We start from the raw sequence: 8,824 nt of genomic DNA, 5'->3' as shown, positions 1-8,824 counted from the left end.
ATCAAAGAGGCTACAACCAGAGATAGTTGCAAGTGCAATAAAATCGCAGTGAAATACCAAGCTAACTGAAAACATTTGTAAAAATAAGTCAGTGGACTCAGGAACAACAAAACTAGTCATTCATTTCAATAAAATGCCGAAGAAAAATTCAGCCTTATGACTGGCTAATAAAGAGGCTCCAATTATTCATAATCTTGTCAGGTTGGATAGCTCTTACGAAATTTCCACCGACCATACACTTGAGCCCTGCACCCCACCTCATAACTCTAAAATTGAATCGACTCGAAGAATTTTAAAAAGAGCGTAATACTGATTACGGAACCTATCTAATTCGTCAAAATTATCGAGAAACTATTTTAAATTACTTACATAATGATTTTATAACTTTTCACATTAAGCTAATACTGCATTAAACCATAATCTGACGAAGGCAACCAACAGTAAGTGCTGAGTATTGCGATTCAAAAGAGCAATGTAACAACAACTACTACTACTACTGCTACTACTACTATTACTATTACTAACAGAGTCAACAATAATAATATCGATAATGAACGTAACAAAAGTTCACACGTACTCAAACGAAAAAATAAAAACAGACAAAGCATAGCAGAGCATTGGAAGACATTCCTACTCAGACACTCTGAAGCATGTAATATAAGCCATCAAACCAAACGTCTGCAAGTGACATCATTAGGTCCTTGCATGCCAGCACCAAGACAAACCATGTATTCGTCCTCATCAAAGAGAGGGTGGCATTTCAAAGTATCATTACTCTGAATACAAGCAGCAACAAGCGATTTTCATTGCGATTACAACTTGTGTAAAAAAAGGCCAGGAACTTGTGTGTTCACGAACTAAAATAAATCCCTTTAAAAAAGCTACAGAAGGTACATTGCATTTGCATTAAAATATTACTTAGGTTATCTCTATACGTATAGACTGTACATATTGTACACCACCATGAATAAAAAAACGATACCTAATAATTATACTTAAATGAAAATGCGAATACACACATGCGCACATATGTACTGACATATATGCATGTAATATATATTTGATATATAATTAGACTTGCTTACAAGAAATAATTTCTGTAATCATATTCGTTTATAGGTTCAGGTAAGAATAAGTGCGGTGAATTTAAAACAATGCCACACTAGTATGGTTTCTAGGATTTCTTTTTAGTTAACCTACTTTTTATGCTGTTTGAAATATGCATATTCTATGTAATAGTATATTCATATAAGAAACAAAATAAGTTAGCTAAACAGAAATACCAGAAACCATAAAAGTGAAACACTGCTTCAAATTTAACGCACTTATTCTTACCTGAACATATAAACGAACATTATTGCATAAAAATTCTTGCAAACACGCTTGATTACATACTAAACATACGCCTTGTGCATACATACATGTCCATACGTATGCATGTTCACTAACGGAAATTGATAAAAATCCAGATGCTTAACACCGACTGCATTGAAAATGGGAACGATGGTAAAAATACATTAAAATGTCCTGAATGTTTTAAATCGGTAAAGTGAAACCTTCTAGGAAATAAATCTTACCCAAACAAGATTTCATTTTCTTTTGCCTTTTTCAGCTACCGAAGCTGTTACTACCATGTTTAACTTTTTCGCTAATCACTTGCGATGAAGCATAGTTAACATCTCGTGAGTAATTTACTTTCAGTAAATAATCAGCATATATATATATATATATATATATATATATATATATATATATATATATATATATATATATATATATATACACACACAGTATATATATACATATATATACACAGTATATATATATATATATATATATATATATATATATATATATATACACATATATATATACATATATATATATATGTGTGTGTGTGTGTGCATAGGCAAAAGAACAATAGGGAAAATGAAAATAGGAAATATAAGATTAAGTCCTGACTACTTTCGTGATACTTCTTCAGAGAGCTGATATATTGAACAAGGTTTCTATGCATTTTATATGGTACGTATACTGTATATATATGTATATGTGTGTATATATATATACATATATATATATATATATATATATATATATATATATATAAAAGAAATAACAACAAAACGTCATTAATCAAAACATAATGATAACACAATGTGCTATCTTTTTTCCCGGTTCCGGCATCGTTTAAGTACAAAATCTCAAGAGACAACTAAAGCATATCATATCACCAAGTGTCTTTGTGATTTCTTGCTGCGTGATCAAAATTAAGACAAACTATAAGTGAATCTACTCACCAACACATCGGATACGATTTCATTCAGGAGGATGAAAAGCTTATATTAATAAAAGAAAAAGAAATACGCAAGAAAATATTATTCGCTTATATATCAGGATACCGACACTCAGTGAACTGCTTCTACGGCACTTCAATTCACACACAAACATTAGAAAAAAAGGGGGAATATTATACGAGTATCTAAACCACCACCATTCTCCGAACACGTTTCCATTTGCAATAAGCCTCGCGTTTCGGATGTAATGGTCGAAACACAGTGATATTACGCACTTGAAATCTCTCTGTCCAAAGTACATGTCAAATTTTTCTGTTCAATATGGACAACCGTATGTAATAGATTAGACTGAAATTTGTATTGAGAAAAATAGATAAAGCTGTAAAAATACAAAAGATGGGAACGTGCGGCCCATAGACCAATTGATAATTTCTCACGAAGTAATTTCTATCATTAGCGATGAAATGTCGCGACTTAGTCACGAAAATCCTAACACCCAGGGGATGAATATTACCTTAATGATTTTGGAATCTCCGGGAACGTGGTCAAACTTAGATTGGCTAGCTCCTGAACCGTCTTAAGGGCCTGCGGTTCGGCGGAGATACCCTGGGCACGGGTCTTCCTCGCCTCGGTCTTAACCGTGCCCGTGGTCGCAAAGGGCATAACACTTTGGAATTTATCCAGTTGCGATCGCAGTTCGACGATCTCATTCTCTCGGATCTTGACCTTAGCCTCCAGCTGGCGAATCAGATCGTCCTTTTTGCTAATTAACTCCTGAAAGTCAAGTGACTCCATCTTCGGAATGCACTGATCGACACCTTTCAGAATTTCAGACATCGCCCAGAACACATCACCTTCACAGTAGCCACAGAGCAACTAACCGCTCACGAGGTGTCAGACCTGTTCCCTTCCTCACCCGAAGACTAATCTGCCAAAGGTGGTGGTGGTGGTGGTGGTGGTGGTGGTGGTGGTGGTGGTAGTAGTAGAGGTGGAGGAGGACCTCTCTCTCTCCTCCTACACCGATCTCCATATTCCCTCCAATATCTAAATCCCTCCCTCCTCCCTCCCCCTTCTTTGATGCTCTTCCCTCCCTTCGTAGATCTACCGGCACATTTTATTAGCAATGTGGTCAAACTCATACATTTCAGAATGTTAGCATTTGTTAAACAACGACCACGTGGAATGTACAACACGAAATTCGAGACAAATCCCTAATTTCATGCAAAATCTCCGCTGCAAAGAGGCAAAGGGAAAGTGGAGTAAGTTCAGCGAAGTTCGAGTAAGATCCCTCTAGTGGCCAACGACTGAAGCAACAGGTTGGGGGCGGGGCTTATCATTCACAACCAAAACTTCGCATTAGCTTCATGTACGAATTATTCAAGTTAGCGATATATCACTATAACGAATGTCTATGCATGCCATTATCTTCTTTGGAAAATTATCAATTACGTAATATAATCCAACTTGTTTCCGAAACATTTAATATTATCACAAGAAAAACAGATAATTTATATATATATATATATATATATATATATATATATATATATATATATTTATATACACATACATATATATAAATATATATATATATATATATATATATATATATATATATGTATATGTATATATATATATATATACATATATATATATACACTGTATATATATATATATACTGTATATATATATGTATAAGTATATACATACATATATATATATATATATATGCACAAATATACACATATATATATATATATATATATATATATATATATATATATATTTATTTATATTTATATATGTGTGTGTATATATGTAAAATATATATATATATATATATATATATATATATATATATATATATATATATGTGTGTGTGTGTGTATATATATGTATGTATATACTTATACATACATACATATATATATATATATATATATATATATATATATATATATATTTGCTGCAAATACCTTTAAAATAAAAAAGCGTTGGTCAACATTCGTTCTTCGAAGTTACATTATTTTTAGTCAAGAACTTTAGCAAAGAATATGCGAAAGAAACAAAACATCAAAATACGCGATTGGAATTTATCTTATCAACTAATGTTTAAATGTACAACATTATTTGGTATTGACATCAAATAATAATAAACGGGAAAAAAACGTATATGTCGTTATCCTGTTATCCCAAAAATTATCTGGAGCTCTGACAGGGAGAGATGTTGCCTCCGATATTTGTACACCTCTAAGATATTTTCTATTCATTACAAACATGTACACACACATACACACATAGACACACACACATATATACATATATATACATAAATACACACACATATATATATATATATATGTATATATATATATATATATATATATATATATATATATATATATATATATACATATATATCCGTACACAAACCTATTCCACTTGAACGGAATTACTTTTCATCAGGTTCTATGTAAGTCTCACTGGATGAGATTGATACATAAACCAGACTTACTCAGGCAATGATTAAGGTACCAAGTGGTCAGACATCGCTATCAGGTTACGGAAAGGGGAAGGCCATGGAACTAGCAGCCACATAATAAAAAAAAAATAACACTAGTTGGAACATTAAGGATAATAGCCTCTAGGGGCACCACTATACGAAAAGTAATACACACATATATATAACATATAATGCGTATATATTATTGCATATATACAGGTGTGTATGCATATATACAGTATACGTTCAACTGAGCTTCAGAAGGCAATAGAAGAGTTGGAAGACCCAAACCTACTATGAAGCGAGAAGTAGATGATGAATGGATAAGTATTGAATAAAAAGCTCAAGACAGCGAAGACTGGTGAAATTTAACTGTGGCACTTTGCGTAGGAGGAGATGATGATAATATATATATATATATATATATATATATATATATAGAGAGAGAGAGAGAGAGAGAGAGAGAGAGAGAGAGAGAGAGAGAGAGAGAGAGAGAGAGAGAGAGAGAGAGAATGTGTGTGTTTATTAGAGTGACATTCAAACCGTTTCTTTGCAAGAATTCTATTCAGTTTCGGTGAAATTGCAAACGAAATAAAAAAAAAAATTATGGAAAGGAAACTTATTCTGGAGATCATCCAGAAATGCAGGTTATAACAAAACTCTAAGGATTTTAAGAGCCATTCTTAAATGTGCAGAAATGGTACTCTTTAGAATGCATTATAACGTCCTAGCTTTACTTATAGATATGGAATAGAAACGCAAGAGATGAAAAAGTTTAAATACATACATGCAGACAAAAAAGAGATATGCAAACATGAATGAAATTGGGAAGCAATTTAACCATTGAAGAGCGAAACGCATATGGATATATATATATAAAAAAGCAGACTGACTGACAAACTCACATTGATCAACGGACTGATTTACTTAACGTCTCTTTGTATCTTTATATATGCCGAAGTCGTAAATATTATGGTTATCCAACATCGAATATGATGTGAAAAAGAGAGTGAGATGTTACTGGCAGCAGATATTTTGTTGCAAGCAGATGACTCTAATGTGGTTCTGTTTGGCTAAATGTTCTATGAAAGGCATTATTTTGCATGTACTACAGAGGAATGCATCAGAGCGTAGGTGCTCGCACCTCTCCTTGATGATGTAAGCTTGTAGGAGCTTGACATGAGCTAAGGCAGAGATAGAAAACTCTGGATGTGATTGTAAAATTTCTGACAACTTTTTCTACGTTGTGTTACCTAAAGCTATGTTCGTGTCTAGGGTTTTGATTTAAGCTGAGATGATACCTCGTTTGCAATGAAGAACGAAACCAGTGTGGTAAAAATCACAAGCATTAATGACTAATATGATGGTAGAAAGTTGAAAATAAACAAATAATCGAAAAATTAATAATTACGAATACAAAAAAAAACCCTAAATATAAATGAACAAATGCCGCCGAAAATTTTACCGACCACTAGATATACACAAGAAAAATCATATATCCCCAAAATAATATAAAAACTATATAAAAAACATAACTCCAAAAATACAAACAAAAAACGTTCCGTCTCCTCCAATATAAGCCGACGCCCGCATATCCATCCATTTTGATAAAAACAATATGACATTTAAAACACAAGATTTATCACGACACGTTTACCTCATCTCGGATTACAGTAAATATTTGTTTAAACAAAAAGAGTAAAGAATAAAAAATTCACCTCAGCTTATAAGCATTATGAAAACATTGGCTTCCATTATTATTTAAATCCTTCAAGCAATATCACAGTACATATATAAAACGAAAAACAAGATACTTATTTCCAATAACAAATCCCATACATACATAGATCTCTCTCTCTCTCTCTCTCTCTCTCTCTCTCTCTCTCTCTCTCTCTCTCTCTCTCTCTCTCTCTCTCTCATGTATACATATATATATATATATATATATATATATATATATATATATATATATATATATATATATTTATATATATACTGTATGTATATATATATATATGTATATATATATATATATATGTACATATTTATATATTAATATATATACATACATTTAATGTTATATTATATTATATTATATTATATTATAGTATATTATATATATATATATATATATATATATATATATATATATATATATATATATATATGTGTGTGTATACGTGGATATACAATACACACATACACTTACAGTGTATGTATATATATATATATTTCATATTAGAAGGAAACAACAATGTGTAGACACTAAATATAAATGAGATTACTAGCCACTTAGCTTATAGCAATACACAAATAAATTTTATAATTTGTAAATTGTTAACGGAAATGCAACGCTATGGCAGTGGCAAAAAAAAAAAAAAAAAAAGACAGAAAGTAATGGTGATTCAATGATGAAAAAAAATAAAATATATTCCCTACATTTTTAATGGAATTTCGGCCGATGGGGAATTTATTATCCCTTATGATAAGCCCATCCTTCAAAACCTGGTATGTGCACCGGCAAAACGGTTGGCAGTCATTAAACTCGCCCCAGGTACCTGACCAATCTGACCTCTTAATTTACTAGTAATGGGATTGACCTTGGACTGGATTACTTATACCAGATAGATTATGGAATATAAAAAAAAGGAGTTCGGAATCATCATGAAGGGAATGAAAATAAATAAATAATAAACTATAACTGATAAATATCAACAAAATTATGACAAGCGAAATTTATACATGATTGAACGTGCAGTACAATTCCTCTCAAAATCAAATTCATAATCATGTTGAAGAAATTCTAACAAAGAACCAATGAACATATTTCAAGTGTAAATCATCCTGGATATAACAACAGACTGTTGAAAAAGATAGGAATAATAATAATAAAAAAAACTAAATCAGGTTCAACATTAATGAGAGAAGATATATAAAAAGAAATGAAACGAAGGTAGATGTGATTTCAAAAACTTCCTGCTTACCAATTACGTTTTCTTAATTGGCTACAGCATCTGTGCCGCTATTTATGGTATGAGCGCCATCTCCGGTGCTACATATAGTTGCCCTACACCGGGCGGTGACCATAATATTATGCCCAGTGCTCTCTGTACCATAGATCTCCCCTAGTTTAGGGCTTGGGAATCGTTACTAATGGGTATCATCTGCCAGACATTATTTGAATTTTTCAAATATATTTTTTTTTCTACCACTTTTGTCACGAGTAATTTCAACTATTTTTTCTCAAATAATCTAATTGTTTAAATACCTTATAATTCATATGATGGTAAATATAGAGTAAATTCTAGGTTATTCTTCCTTCCTTAGTCTCTTCTATAGACCACAGTTATGAAAATAACTATAATAATAATAATTATTGTAACAATGTAGGAGGGAGAAATTCTATTAACAGGACAGAAACAATAAGAAGTCTTAAAACCTATCCCACTCATATGATATTAGGCAAGGTAATAAGGTGTTATTAGATATACCTTAAACACCAATTATATAATAAAACAGAAACTAAAAGCTCCCCAGTACCAATTAGGTAACATTACAAGCGTAGTAACAGTCGAGGAAAACCTTTTGCCTCCTGAAACATGTACTTGCATAAAATCCTATCCCGAATAACCTAAAGACAAGCAAATCCAAACTCTTTTAAGCCACCCACCCCCAAAAAATCGTTATAGTAAAGAATTGTACGGTGCAATTAATTCATATCATGAGGAGCAACACTTACATTTCATATCATAACAGAAACTGAAACAAAGCATAATCATTAAACTATAAAAGATATGCCTAATGTTTTTAAATGTTTACCCCCGAGGAGCATTAAATTACCAATTAAAACTAAATTGTCATAAAAAATCCTATTTACATAAAAACAAGTTAAAAAACTACCTCCTAAAGTACTCGATTTTTACGACCCCCTTTTCCCCTGCAGTTTGAATGCCATTACATTTTTTCTTTACTAATTTGCATAACATACACACATACGCAATGTTTTAAGATAATACGATAATTT

The sequence above is a fragment of the Palaemon carinicauda genome, chromosome 22 (genome assembly GCF_036898095.1).
Source record: "Palaemon carinicauda isolate YSFRI2023 chromosome 22, ASM3689809v2, whole genome shotgun sequence".
Classification (NCBI taxonomy): domain Eukaryota; kingdom Metazoa; phylum Arthropoda; class Malacostraca; order Decapoda; family Palaemonidae; genus Palaemon; species Palaemon carinicauda.
The sequence above is the reverse complement of the archived record's forward strand: the minus strand, read 5'-3'. Positions refer to the sequence as shown.